At 40.5% G+C, this 15,562-nt stretch overlaps 1 long non-coding RNA gene across 1 annotated transcript; it reads left to right on the top strand.

Annotated features, from left to right (window-relative positions):
* The first annotated feature begins 8,699 nt into the window (after window positions 1-8,699).
* Window positions 8,700-11,845, top strand: LOC129164273 (uncharacterized). Its single transcript, XR_008563881.2, has 4 exons — window positions 8,700-9,258; window positions 9,625-9,715; window positions 9,856-10,036; window positions 10,374-11,845. It is a non-coding gene; the product is annotated as an uncharacterized lncRNA (long non-coding RNA).
* Window positions 11,846-15,562: the final 3,717 nt, after the last annotated feature.

A 15,562-nucleotide genomic window follows, 5' to 3' on the forward strand; every position in this document is an offset into this window, starting at 1 on the left:
GATGGGACAACAGAATGGAGTGACTGCAAGCATGGAGTGGGCGGAGGAGGAGGCCTATATGCCTCAAGTGGCACATATTTGCCACATGAGGATATCTAAAAGCATGTCAATTTGACATCTATAAACAGTTGAAAAAATATATCGCAATATATCGTTACTGCACATGCTTCAGATTATATCGCAATATAGATTTGAGGCCATATTGCCCAGCCCTATTCTTATCTACACTCTTTTTTTAAACTCCAAAGTCTTAAAACAATATATTAATTCTACTTTTATTTATTATTTTCATAACAGAATAGAACTGTTATGAAAACTTTGTCAGGCTGACGAAATTTGCAGCCGCAAACAAAACGTTGCAGGTAAATAAAACCCTTCTATGTTTTAAAAAGAACTAAAAGATGGAATTGTTGTTTTATCCTTGTTCACAGGCTGGGATCCTAAAGGCAATTTCCATCCTACTTGTGTGGCTGAATGACATCTTCAACCAATTTTGGTACATTTGCCAGAAGGCACAACATCATGATATGTTTAATGTAAGTATTGTGACATCTTTTGGACAACAAGACAACAATGCACATTGACATAATTACCTTTCTTTTCATAATAGTACCAGCTCTCGTGTTTCTGTTGGTGAGCGCTTCTGTCACATGTAAAGTTTTCAAATAAAACTTATTTTTTCTGTTAGGCCATGTGGGTGGGTGTGCTTCACCATGTCACAGGGAAGCATGAATGGACCCGTGGCAAATGTGACCATGGACCACTTGATGCAACGGCCAGTGATTAAAGAGCTCATGGTACCATGATCTCCACCACACGAGGCTCTTCAACGAATCATGTTCAACAGACGCTGGTTGAAGGATGTCACCAATCTGACCTTTAGGTATATTAATAACATTTTCATAAGCAAAAAAGCTAAAGTGTCAATATCAAAGCTGACAATTTACATATAGAAATGACAATTGTGGGTGAAAAGGCAATCAAAAGTGTGATTCCTAATAATCTATAAAGTTGTAGCTTTTGTTTTTTTTACAGGTCAACTTCAGAACTGGAGAGTTTCCAGAATTGCATTCTCATGTAATCTATGTATGATCTAATGCTGCTGTTCTCTCTCCATAAAGGCCCCAGCTACGTGAAGCATCAAAAGACAGGAATTACTTCTTTAATGCTCACAGATTTATTAGAAATTAAGAAAAAAATACTATGTACAAATGCAAATAACAGAACTTTTTTGTACATAAATAAAAATAAATATATTGCACAAACTGTTTGTTTATTTTTGGGTGAAAATGCTGTCTTCAGCTAAAGTTATTTTGAGGTATTGTGCTGTGTTGGAACTACTGTAGTTGTAGATAAACGGTTTGGATTTTTGGGTTAGGGTGCCCTCAGTCAGGAAGATGGTGTCCTGGCGTCTCTTGCCGAAACTCCAGGATATCCAGCATCACCCCTGGAAGACGGGTCACCACTCTCTCGAGAATATAATCTCTCTCCTCCTGGCTCGGGTGTTGTAAAGCTGTCTAGAAATTAAAGAGCATGTGTTTACATGACTAGATTCATATCTCCAGTGAGTGATGTTTTCGTTTTTGGCATCTATTATTTTATTTTATTGTTTTACACAAATGGCTACAACCAACCTGCATCTCAGCTATACTGGCAGCTCTCAGCTGTGCAAGCCGGTCTCGGTCCTCTTCTCTGAAAGCTGTTCGCTGCCTACCCCGGCGCCCTGGTCCTCTTGAAGGAGCTCTGGACCTCAACCTGCTGCCCTCACCCCTTGAGCGTGTCCTTCCCCGACCCTCGGAGCGACCTTTTCCTCTCCCCTTTCCTTTAGCCCCTGGTCTCAAACTTTCCCACGACACATCAAAGTCTGTGGCAGGCTCGGGCACACTCCATCTGAACTGTCTTCCATCACTCCTTCCAATGTGAATTCCTGAAAATCAATGACAGTAATAGAAAAATGACTATTACCCTGTAGGTCTTGTTGATATTTTGATGCATTTTTGAACTAAGCATTGATATTTACGTTCTTATTTACATTGTTGTGATGCCTGTCCTGTAATGAAATTGGTTTCACAAATGATGTCAGTGACTTGAAATTGGATGTTCTTACATGATGTATAAACAATAACATTAGCTTGTTAGTAAGCTTAGTGCAAAATAATAACTGTAATTTGTCTAAAAACATCAGAAATCACCTGCAGCCACAAAGCCTTATGCTGATAAAGTAGCATCATGTTACTGTCTTGCTCGCCAGTCACAAAACTGGCTTATGAATATTTCATAGGAAGCAGCACTTGCTTTACATCACGAGTGTCATGGCTAAATTAAAAAGCTAATGTTGTCATGGAATTATACAAATATTAGACTAAAGTAACAATGTTACTTACTTCATCGCTCGACACGGTGCCTTGTTCGAGCCGCGCTCTGGCCGTACATCACTGTAACTTTTTTTTTCTAGTGAAGAGTTTGTGCGCGCTCTCGTGCCAGGCTGCAGTTACTCACAGCGCCGAGTGCGTCGCTAAAGAGTTTTGTTTCTTCATCCTGCCCCATGCTCCTTTAAATGAACTTATGGGGGTTAAAAAAAGGAAGGCACCTACTGTTCTAGAGGCAGATGGAGTTTTTTTAACCAAACCAAAATAAATAGCTGATTATTTAAAACTGTTTTTTATCAATAAAATTAAAACATTGAATAATACCAGGGAGGAGAGAAAAGATGAAAATACATCTTATCAAAGAATTAAGGATAATATAATGCAAATGAAAGACTGTGAGTTTAAGTTTATGGAGGTGTCAGAGGATTACATTAAAAAATTAATCTTAAATAGTAAAGATAAACCCCTGGAATGGATGATATTGATATAAGATTGCTAAAATTGGTGGCAGATTTTATTTTACTGCCAGTTTCACATATTATTAACATAAGTTTTAATCAAAGTATTTTCCCAGCCCAATGGAAAAAGGCTAAAGTAATTCCCTTAATCAAAAATAGCCGAGAACCACTGTCTGGTAAAAATAGTCGGCCAATAAGTTTGCTACCAGCATTAAGCAAACTTTTGGAAAGAGTAGCATATGAACAAATGCAAGAATATTTTATAACAAATAGATTAAACACAATTTATCAACATGCATATAAGGCGGGTCACTCCACTACTACTGCACTTGCTCAGATTACTGATCATTGGTTAGAAGAAATAGATGATAAAAAGTTAGTTGGTACTATATTTTTAGATTTGAGTGCAGTTTTTGATGTGATTGATCATAAAATCTTATTAAAAAAATTAGAACGTTATAAATTTCAGTCGTCCGCCATTAAGTGGACAGAAAGTTATTTAACGAATTGCAAATTCAACTTCTATTTCAATGGCAGTTATTCTGAAACGGGTTGTGGAGTGCCACAGGGCAGTTGTTTGTGCCCTCTTTTGTTTTCTATTTTTATTAATGACTTACCTTTGATTTTAAAACATGCAACCATGGCTATATATGCAGATGACACTACATTATTTGCATCAGCACAAACAGAAGGCCAATTAAATGATATTTTAAAAAAGGAGTTGGATTTAGTTACACAATGGTTTAGAATGAACAAACTAGAAATCAATGCAGAAAAAACTAAATGCATGATAGTCGGCAATACATTTACACTACAGATGACACCTAGACTGCATTTGAAGCTAGGTAACATAGAGATAGAGCAGGTAGAAGAAGCAAGATTGTTGGGGGTAATTGTGGATTCTAGATTGTCATATAAATACTAGTCACATAAATCATGTCCTGCTGAAACTTGGAAGAAGTATGGGCACAATCAAATATTGTTGTAAATTTATTCCTCGTTTGCAGATAAAAACTTTAGTTCAAACATTACTACTGTCTCATTTAGATTATGCATCAGTTATTTGGTCTAATACAAGTGAAATGAATTTAAATAAGTTACAAGTGGCACAAAATAAAGCTGCACGAATTGTTCTGGGTTGTAATTATAGAACAAATGTAAGTATGATGCATGATAGGTTGGCCTGGTTAACAGTGAAATGTAGATTAAAGTATTCACTGATAACATTTATAAGAAATATAATAACTACAAAAATACCTAAAATAATTTATGACAAGTTATCATTTTTTTCAGACAATCATGATTACACGACGAGACAGACAAGTGACATAAGGTGCGCACTACCGCGCTGCAGAACTAATCAAAGGCAAAGAGCAGTTTATTACAGAGCCATGGTTGCATGGAATGCCATACCGAGATTTTTGTTAGAGAATAACAGAAGATGTTTTCAAAAGAAGTTAAAGCTTTTTTTGTTTACACAACAGTAAATTTTGCACAGTGAATTGTAAATGTGACTGATATGACAGCTTCTATAATTTTTGTTTGTTATGGATGTGATGTGATATGATTTTTGATTCTTGAATATAGTTATTTATTGCTCTGTGTAAACTCTCCGTTTTCACCTATTTAGATTTTTCATGAACTCTGAAGTGTGTGGTAACTTATTGGTATATCATTATAGCAATTGAGCTGGTATGATTATAATGAGCTCCTGGAGTTTGTTGTTGTTGGGTGTGTGTGTGTGTGTGGGGGGGGGGGGGGGGGTTAAAATATTTGTAATGAAATTTAAAGAGACCTCAGGAAGAATAGCTCCACACTATGGTGTGAGCTAATGAGGTTCTCAATAAATAAATAAATACAATAAATATTAGTTTTTTCAGTTCGGAAGATGTTTTAAGTGTTGCTATTTGTCCTAAACGTTCACAATGAGCATATATCCTTTTTGCAATATTTGCGATTGAAAGATGGTTTGTGGTAAGAACTGGCTATCTTTATGTTACAGCCTTGATACTAAAAAATAAATAAACAATGTAAAATGGCGCCCTGTATTGAATGTAAACGTTCAGGGCCGGCTTTGGCGACAGGCGACACAGGCGGCCGCCTGGGGCGCCATCTGATGGATAGGGCGCAAAATTTCAAAAAAAAAAAAAAAGTTTTTTACATTTATGTTTGTTATATGAAATGCACTCTCTACATACTCAAAATTCTCCTCTGAAATGACATGAAATTAGAACATCAATATTTAAATTCTAATGATCTGGCTGCATGACGAGCTCCCGCTTGGGCCACCGCTCCGACGCATTTGACCGTTAAGGGTGCCGGTAGATCACGTGCTTGGGCAGCACTGTAGAAGGACATCCTGTCATCGCGTTTAAACTTTTGATATTTTACAATGAAAAGAGCACCTAAGCCATCGGGATAAGCATTCCAAAAGCGAAGGAAGGAGGAAGAAAAACAAAACGGGCCCAAAGCAGAGGTATGTAGACTTTATAAATTTGGCAAAGGAACCTTTTGCATTACAATTGTAGCTAACTGCCTCTCCTGCCACGCACGGTCCACGGATGGACCCTCGCTAGCTGTTTACACAATACAGTATCTCATAAACTTTAACCAATTAATTTTACTTTTGAATCGTCGTGTCCAGATGCAGTGAGACAATATCTGCAGCCACACAGGCACCTGTTGACACCAAGTGGGCAGGACTGTCCTACACCTGTTGAGTCTCACTGTGATGATGAAGAATGTAAGATTTTTTTAACCGTTTTTTTGGAGTATGATTGCAGCCTTTTTATGAACTTCGATTCAAGTTTTAAGTACGCATACAATATGAGTTTGATATTTTCACATCAGAAGAACGTTAGGTGTGGGTGTAGCAAAATTTCAACTTTGTCCGACACATCGGGCGGGCGTCGCCGCCGCGGCCGTGGCGGGGACTCCCCCCGCTGACCGGCGGCAGCGGAGGAGTCCCCGCTGCTGCCGGTCCCGCGTCGGTGTTTCCTTGTTTAATAAATGAAATCCTCAGAGTGCCTCACTGGTTCTTCTTCCTCATATTCTACAATGTATTTGATGCTGAAGAGCACCTGAGAGTGAGACATAAGTCTTTTCAAATATTCCCCATGGATGCGCTCACTTCCACCTGTTTTTGATAATTTTATTCATGTTTTCATAGAACAGATTAAAAAAATTTCAATAAAATAAAAAGTCCAGTAACATGAAAAGTAATGAAAAGCATCACTGCACATGACTGAGGAATATTGAACGTGAAAGTGGCACTGTTCTTAATTCATGCATCAGAGGGTTAAGTGGCTTTGTGTGTGTGTGTGTGTGTGTGTGTGTGTGTGTGTGTGTGTGTGTGTGTGTGTGTGTCTGTGTGTGTGTGTGTGTGTTTATTTTCTCACAGAAGAAGAACCCAACACCAGCAGACTCAGTGCTCCAGTCCAACAGCCTGAAGAGACACCATCATCAGCTTCAACAGATGTCTGTGAACATGCATGAGCTGCTGGCCCCATTGATCCTGCTGACTGGCCACAGCAGTTGAACAAAATGGAAAGTAGAACTTTCTTTATGATGACACTTTAATATTTGAGTTTTGCTTTTGATTGCACAGTTTAATGCTGCTTTTGATTTTGTATTCCCCCCCCCCCCCCCCAATGGCATTTGCACAACATTTTGAGTTGTTGGTTATTGTAATATTCTCATCTTTCAGTCTTACATTTATTCGTCAGGCTGTTGACTTTAAAGAGTTGCTGTGTGAATGTTTAAAATAAAAATGAGTAACTAAGGAATAACTGTGGAGTTGCTTTTTCCAATGTGTGGTGGGTGGGTGGACTTGGGTTTGGGTGAGAGGCGTGCGGGCAGGGGGGGGGGGGGGGTGCAAATGGGCAGTCTCGCCTTGGGCACCAAATTACCCAGAGCCGGCCCTGTAAACGTTGTATAAATGTAAATAAACAATTCTCCAGTGATTTGATTCTTTTCCCCTTGCTTTCTTTAGTCCACTTGACATGGAGCCACAGTTAACTAGTTTGGGGCACATTTTTACTTGAAAAATAGTATTTAATCTGATCAAGCTTTGGTTTTAATGACACTGTGAAGGTAACTATCTATACATTACGTTGCTCTATTTAAAAGTAACAAGATAAAAGCACTTCAGCACATAAAATTAAGATTGTCACTTGCCAAATAGAGACTACACCCTCCTGTTTACCTATAAGAAACGCCTCAAAATATCTTTAAATTCTTTATTGATGATTTAATTGTAAACAACTAAAATGGCATTTTACTTGCCAAAAAGTGATTGAATTGCTCAGATTTTCATGGAGGCTAAAATTGACCAAATAAGGGTTTTATGTATTATCTGTTGATGTTACGGTACTCATACTGTCTACTGTATCATCAAAAACACCCCAAAAATGGCAACAAAAAAAAAAAAAAGAATTTCCCTTGCCAAAAATTGATTACAGTGTCCTGGTCACCTGTAAAGGGTTGAATTGACCTAAATATAATATAATATTTAGGTCAATTCAACCCTTTACACGTGACCAGGACACTGATCAATTTTTGGCAAGGGAAATGATCATTTGTTGCCATTTTTGGGGTGTTTATGAATGTGGAAGACACCCAGCATCCTGTGATGGGACCTATAACATCAAGAGATAACAAATAAATGAATATTTAGGTCAATTTAAGCTTTTACACATGACCAGGGCACCAAGGCTGGACTGGGAAAAAAATTCAGCCGGGGCATTTGGACTGGAGACCGGCCCATCACCTGGTTTTTTTTTGGAAAAGACATTAAGCCTTACGCTGTTTCTGACACACACCAACATACACTTTCTTGTTGGTAATATTTATGCATCAATCTAATAAACGTAAACCTACACCATCCTTCCTATCCTGGTATTCTAAAAAGTATTTAGTAAAAAGGAAAAAAGACCACTTGATTAAGGTAACACCACAACAATCTCTAACACTTGCTAGAAACCTGACATTAAAACAGAGAGAACTATTAATCAATAATGAATATTAATATAAAAAAGACATTTATGGAAATTTTCATAAACTGTTTTATCACCACACCAACTAGGAAATATTTTTACAATAAATTTAAAAAAGAAAGGAGACAGAAAGGTGAGATAAAATAACTTAATTGACCATTTGAGGTCTTTTTAGAGATCGTACTGGTGCAGTATCTAGAAAATGTGGAGAAAATGCTGACATCATATACAGTATTTATTTCTGTAACTATTTGTTAATATGTTTGTAGCGATGTAGCTCTGTAAAAATAAAAATTAAATAAAAACTTTATTCTGGTACAGAGCCTAAAAGATAATCACTTAATTCATAATGTTTAATGTTAAAAAAAAAAAAGAGCTGTTGTGTGTAACCTGACTTGTTTACGGTCAGTTGTCAATCACTCAATCTCTGTATTTCCAGTGGTTGTATTTGTACTCACGAGCCAATCAGAGCCCTGTTTCTTTGGTAAGGGGCAGGACTAACCCCCAAATTCCACTACCTCCGCTCCGCTCCGCTCCGGTCCGCCCCCGCCTTCCGCAGCCGCTCGCTTCCGAACTCAATTTTTACTGGTACCCGCTCTACAACGGCTCCGCTCCGGTGCGGAGACCTGAGGGGGGCAAACAAGCATGCGCGGGATTTTCGAGATCTTGCGATACAGTCCGAGCAATAAACGCGGAAGTTAGATCCAAACACCCGTTGTGCGGGAGAAGCATCGGCATGAGCTGTTTAAAGAGCAAGTAACGTCTAAATTAACTTTTTTTTGCTGATGAACTGTATAAATGAGTGTCTAATAGTGTTTTAAATGTGTGCATTCTTTATTTTAGCATTTTGGTGCATTTTCTTTAAAAATTAAAAATTCTGTCTAAAAACCACAGTAATGCGCCACCTTCAGCTGAAAACATAGAATTTTTGTCATTTTGAATAAATTTTAGCCAATGGCTAAAGAGTAAAGTACTACGTAAACCAGTAGAGTACTACGTAGCAGCTCCGTGCCAAAGTTATAAAAGCAACGAGCGTCTCGGCCACGCCCTGTGGCGAGTGGGAGTTGGATTTGCAAGCGAGCATAGGAGGTCAGCGGTAGTTCAGCATTAGCATATAGCATTAGCATATCCTAGTCTTAGCATATCTTTTAGTGTTATAAATACTTATTTAGTGTTAGATTTGGCTGTTGGATATTGTAGTTGAGTTAGTGTTTGGCTGTTAGTGTAATTGGGAAAGTATTTCTGGTTTAGTGTTCCATATCGTCTTAGTATTGGTGAGTAGGTGTAGTGTAGTATGCTTGCGGTGACTCTGTGGGCATTTTACCCGCGATTCTGCGCGCCTCCGTTTGAAGAGGGAGGCTGCCCACCGTGGCTCTTCCGCGATTTAGATGCAGCCCACCGACTCTGCTCCCCCACCACGGCGGGCTCCAGTCTGAGGTGAGTCAGCTAAATAAACGTTTTAACATCTTCTAAAGACAATTCCCTACCTAAATGCAAAGTCTGAGAGACGTGGTTCACTTCCTTTAGCTAGTCAGTCGGCAATTCTGCAACAGTGTCTCTAACTAACGCTGCACTAGTTGACAGACAGCATTACAGCGTGAAATCCAGCTTGTGAACAGGTTCTGTAAGGAATTCTGTTCAGGAGGTCGCATTTCAGGCTCTCCACATCATATGTGATGGACTTTTACGTTATAACAACGATCACACACTAGGAATGTTATAAAGCGCCTATATAGGAGATTCTTTTATATATTATCTGACTTTATAAACTCCAACAACAATGTGCTTCTATTTTTTTTTCAGGCTAAATCTACCCAAGACACTGGCTGTCAGACTGATTTAGCTGCATGAATGTACTTGTCCAGGCTGATGTGAAACCTTCCCTGTAGCAAAGGTGAATTATTTTTAATAATCTTCTATGTAAACATTTTATTATCACCTTCTAGTTTTAATTTGTTTTACAGATTATTTTTACACGTGATTTTATGCTCTTTTAAACATTTATAAATGTGCTGCTTCTTTGTTTTTACATAGCCATCCAGTTTAGAGCTCACAGCCGCAGTGTGTCTGGTGACCCACAGGGACCATGATGAAAATTCATCTTCCAGAAGGTCCCAGAGCGTCCAGACCCCCTGAAAAGACCAAGATGTGAGGTGTCTGCTGTTGATTCCAGCTTCCACCTCAGTGACAGTGCAAGCTCAGTGAACTGTTCAAGGTTAAAAAAAAATTAAAACATTTCAGAATTTTTAAGATATTAACAATTAAATAAGTATGTGATTACATCATGAAGGAGGCTACTGATTCTGCCCCTGTGACACTTGGTGGTGACGCGTGAGCTGATTCTCCTGGAAAATAACTTTTACATTAAATATTTTGTTTTTGCTATCAAAAGTAAATTAACTAATAACATGCATTATTGCAGGACACTCAGCAAAATATAGACTCTACACCATGAGGCATGCACACATTAATATTCTATAAGAGCACATAAGGTGAGCAACACCACATATTGTACACTGTCCTGAATTTGTTTTCTTTCTGCATCTCATTAGCCTGGCTGATCACCTGATAACCCCTGTCATCTGGTTATGACAGCATGAGGATGTCCTCACACACCTGTAACCTATCAGCTCATCCTGCTGAATAGAGAGAGAAGAGACCACACCACATCTCCTGTTCCTGGAAAGCCTTCAGCCATCCTTCGATGACTGAGAACCTCCATCAGCTCTGTCTCCTGTCTGCCTACAATTATAATAAATATTGTGTTTGACAAGTTTTTTGTGCTGCCAAATATCTCATTTAGATTCGTTTTGATATTTTAATGGATATTTATAAATTACATTGAATATCACATTTTTGTTGCATGTTTAACTAGCTCTATTGTGATTAATTAAGCTAGCACCTCACTGTTAAAAGCTCGTTCTAATTTCAAGCATGTTTAAGTATTTATGGACATGAACAAAAACAGGAAATATATAAATTGAGATTTATTTAATTAATATAACAAATAAGGGGGAAAGAGTCATTGAAAGGCACGTTCTTCTGAAAGTTCCTGATCCTGATGACACCAGCAGAGGAGACCAGCTGCAGACACCAGAGACCAGCTGCAGACACCAGAGGACCTAGAACCAAGAGAGCAGCTGTTATCAGTAAATAAATAAAGAAATCAGGGCAGTTTTAGTGGGCTGAACACATTACAGAATAATTTTCTCATGGGGTATTTTCATAACTTTATATGCAGCAGACTGTAACTTGAGCCCAGAGCTACCGGAGAGCTGCTATCCAGCACGTTTCAGTGGTTTTCCTGCTTTAACAGGTTAGATTAACTGTTAAGCAGCTCAGCTATTTGTTGCTGATTAAAACCAGGTGTGCTGAAGCAGATAAACCTCTAAAACATGCTGAATACTAGCTTTTTAGGGCCGTGGAGACAAACCCTGCAGCTAATCCAATGCTATGGCTAACGGCTACTTACCTTTCAGAGGTGATTCTGTTGGGTCGGTTCTGGGAGTTTCAGGCAACTCACAAGCTCAAAACAATAAGACTCAGGTCCGCTTGTCTCCTCCAAATAGACTTGGTCCCTTTCTTCTCGAGTGTCTGTGTAAGGAGGGGGAGAAACGTCCTCCACTTCTAATAACTGCTCAGAGTGAAGGGAGCTAGCTTCGTCTAGTTAGCCATCGTCTTCGTCACTGCCGCGGCTCCGCCCTCTCGGTCCTCCAGGCAACGCCTACTAATGTTGCATTTTTTAAAATTGATACGTGGGTGGAGAAGGACTCCGAGGCTCAATTGACCCGCTCTTTAATCTGCCCATCATTGTGTTGAGAGATCAGCAGTGTTTGGATCAACAAAGTGTGACTACTTTGATAGTGGCAACTGTATTTATGGCTTACTTTTGTGCATTTAAACTTCAGCCGCCATTGATAGTTGTTAAAAGTTGTTAAACCTGTGCATATGAAACAAAAACGCCTTTTGTTTAGCGATTTATTGTGAAAAACGGAAGATGTGCTTGCTCCTTTTCCTGTTGGGCCGTTGTGATTTCTGTCCATTTACTGCGGAGGTGCTCCGGCGTCCGGCAAAAATAGGATCGATTCTATTTTTGCCGGACGCCGGAACAGAGGGCGCCGCACAGCGCCGCACTGCCGGAGCACGGCCGCAGTAGTGGAATAGCTCTGATTGACTAGAACGGGACCGATTTTGCTCCGGCGTTCGTGTCGGAGCGGAGCGGAGGTAGTGGAATTTGGGGGTAAGAACAGCAGTTAGTGTGGAAGTCAGTGTTGCCAGATGTAAGATAATTATCGTATTTGTACCATAATTTTGGGCTCTGTACAATGTACGATCAATAGTTTAAAAAATCCTCAAATGTACGATAATTTCACATTGCAACTAGTAACACCGTCTTTTGCTGTAGCTTTCCCAAGTCAGTTACATAATTTTAAACTGTTCTGAAGTCAGATTTCGCCTCAGTGCTTACAGGTTTATGCTATTGTGTCTATTACAAAAACTGACTCTGGGTCTGTACTATAAATAGCCCAATCACATCGATAGGGCCTACTCTCGTGAGAAACTGTAAGGTTATATAATGTGGCAGTGTCCCGCCAGTTTTTGCTGTTTGCCCGCGAGCACGCCGAGTTAAGTCTAATCTAGGATGACAGAGCGACGAGACAATGGCTTCTAATCTTAAAAGAAAAACCTATGTAGAAATGAAATAAATAGGACTGCGCAAATGTCCATATTGTGTCAATGCGTGGAGGTCGGAGTGGTGCTGACACAATCTGCACGTTTATAAGCATTATATTACTGGTTTTAAAGATGTTTATTTAAACAGGGCAATATAAAACACCTTCTTTGTTATATTATATTGGAGTGAGAAGTCGTTTATAGAACGTTATTATCAAATTTATAATGTACGATAATTTGTACTGAAAAACGATAATTTAAGCCTCTCTGTACGATATTGTGGGATTTTGGATCTGGCAACACTGGTGGAAGTAGTGAGCCAGACTTGAAGAGTAAGACGGACGTGATCAAGAGCTGACGGAAGAGGCGTTGAGTGTGGGAAACATTGAGGTTTGTTCAAGAAGGTCGACTAATCGTGGTCCTGATATAAGCTTCAATTGTGACCTGCAAGAGGTGAATATTATTGTAAATGCCTGAAATATGCTATGAGTAACTGTTGTAGTCAAGGGCGTCAGTTTGTTTTCAGAATTGCTGGGGACAATAACCATACACTTGAGTGGGGTTTAAAAATTGCTGGGGACAATAAAGTAGGCTAGCACAGGGGTCGGCGGCTCTGGAGCCGCATGCGGCTCTTCCATCCATCTGATGCGGCTCTCTGGGCTTGTAAAATAATGAATGGATATTTAAATGAAAAGCTTTATATTTTACTGCATTAATTTTACATCTGTATGCCAATTCTAAATGTAAAGATTGTCTGCGTAAACCTGAACAGGTCCAACCCGGTCTTACTGTGAGACCGGGTTGACGCGTCACGCTTGTGCGTAATCATATGCGCTTCCTGAGCTGGAGGATGTCAGATTCTGGGCTTCTCCTCAGACAGGTTCCTGGATGCGTCGCCACATTGGAGACAGGAACAAGCACTATTCAGCCAAAGTTTCATAATGAGGTGTGGCAGTGTGAGGGTCCTGTCACAGTGTCCCGATAGATAATGCGCCCTGGCTACTTGGCCAAGGGGTTGTCCCTTTGGCTGACTGGTTAGAGCGTATGACTCTCACCCGGGAGTCTGGGGATCGAATCCCGCCCGGGCCTTCGTTTCTCCACCTTGCCACATATTGACGGATAAACTCAAGGATGCTGGTTGTTTTGAAAGAATTACCCCGACGCACACTGATGCGCATGGATGAGCAGAGGTAACTTGATTCCCATCAGAACATCAGAGCTTTATACTGGACACTGTGTTCAGCGCGGCTCGGAGTGCCCACGGTGGACAGTGGGCTAAAGATCTGAGGGGTTCGCAGCGCAGTACAGAACCGCGGTGCGTGCGATAAGATTTCCTCCCACTGAAGCGTTCTGGAAACCCGGTCTCTCTGAGGGACGTGTCACTTGGAAAAATGTTCTTTTTATGAAATGATGAAACTTTGGCTGAACAGTGCTTGTTCCCGTCTCTAATATGGAGACGCATTACGCATCCAGTCTGAGGCAGAATAGCCTCTTCAGTTCATAAAGCACCTGTAGAGACATTTGATTACGCACAAAGTTTATGTGGAGCAGAAGCGGTCGGGCCACGGCAGGTGAAATGTTCCTAGCCTACATGAAGTGTAACATTAATATGTTACTGGACACGCTGGTCTGGTTTGTTAGACCAGTGTTTGAAGTGGAAAAAACACACACACACACACACCAATTAAAATAATGCTGATAGCGTGGACTAGAAGCCAGATGATGGTTTACGTATTTAAATGATGATCAGGCTGCTGTAAAATGTAATCTCCATCCACATCCAGACAGAATTATCCTCTATTCTTTCTCTATTTGCTCTGCTCTTGTCTGGGCTGACGTCGCTGATGGTGCGCGGCGCGCCTAACTAGCGGCTGATGCACATTTTACGCATTTGGAGAGGTGGGCTGGAAGCTTTGCTTTTACTGGAAGATGGTCCACTTAACGCACAGGTGTAGACTACATATTAATGACAAATGAATGAAAATTAAACTGGGAGTTTTTACTTCATATTTTAGAAATTAAAATGACGGGGGAACACATTTATGACGTCTTTTTAAACGAAATTTTCTAGCGCGACCTGCCTGCTTCACTTAAGTCACTGCTTATTAAGGTCCGTCCAAAATTACCGTGGCCCACCCAAAAATGAAAACCTGGCGCCGCGCCTGTTATAAACCTCTGCAAATTATTGTTCTTCACTTGATCAAACTCAGACTTTGTACAGCTAATGTCAAGATGTAAAATTATGAATTCAGTCGAGCTCATCCGTCCCTCCATCTCCTGCTCTCCTTGAACCCGACGTCGGCTGTCAGAAGAAGGAGGTGAAGAAGGAGATGAGGCAAACAGAGTGAGTGCGACATAAAGAAACCAGACTGGTGTGGAGGTGAGCAAACAGCTGGAAAAGTGTGGGTGTTGAATCCCCCACGGATGTGACGCCCATGCGAGCGACCGGTACTGGCTGCTGTCACCTGTTGTGGGCAGCTCTCTGCTGTCTGAGGGTAGGCCCCGCCCACAACTCTGCGGCCGCTGTGGCTCCCAGTGTTTTCTTTACTGTGGGAAACGGGTAATAATGGCGCTTTGATGGGAACAGGTTTCCGACCCCTGGTATAAGATCTGAGCTGGTAAAACAAAAATCCTCATCAGCAGGCTTTTTTAAAGTGGGGGGGACACAGCTGCCAATCACAAATTTTGCCGGGGACATGTCCCCGGCGTCCCCGGTTAAAATGACGCCTATGGTTGTAGTTAAAAGACGGGATGTGCTATGTGGTTAGCGACCTGCTAATTAGTGGTAACAGTCAGAGTAAATGTGCCTGCCTATCGTAGCCTTTGCATGGTGTAATTCTACATTTATGGCAAAGCTAATGCTAATTCCTCAAGAGATAGTGTTTGATAAGCTGGCTAAATTTGAATAATATGCTCTACGAGGCGACGGAGGTTGGAGAAGAGAGAGAGAGAGAGAGAGAGAGAGAGAGAGAGAGAGAGAGAGAGAGAGAGAGAGAGAGAAGGTTTACCAGCCAACGGCCCTGCTGCGTGTTCCATGCCTATTCTCTGCTATGGAGGTCCTGCGGTA

This window comes from Nothobranchius furzeri, chromosome 4 (genome assembly GCF_043380555.1).
Source record: "Nothobranchius furzeri strain GRZ-AD chromosome 4, NfurGRZ-RIMD1, whole genome shotgun sequence".
In the NCBI taxonomy this organism is placed as follows: domain Eukaryota; kingdom Metazoa; phylum Chordata; class Actinopteri; order Cyprinodontiformes; family Nothobranchiidae; genus Nothobranchius; species Nothobranchius furzeri.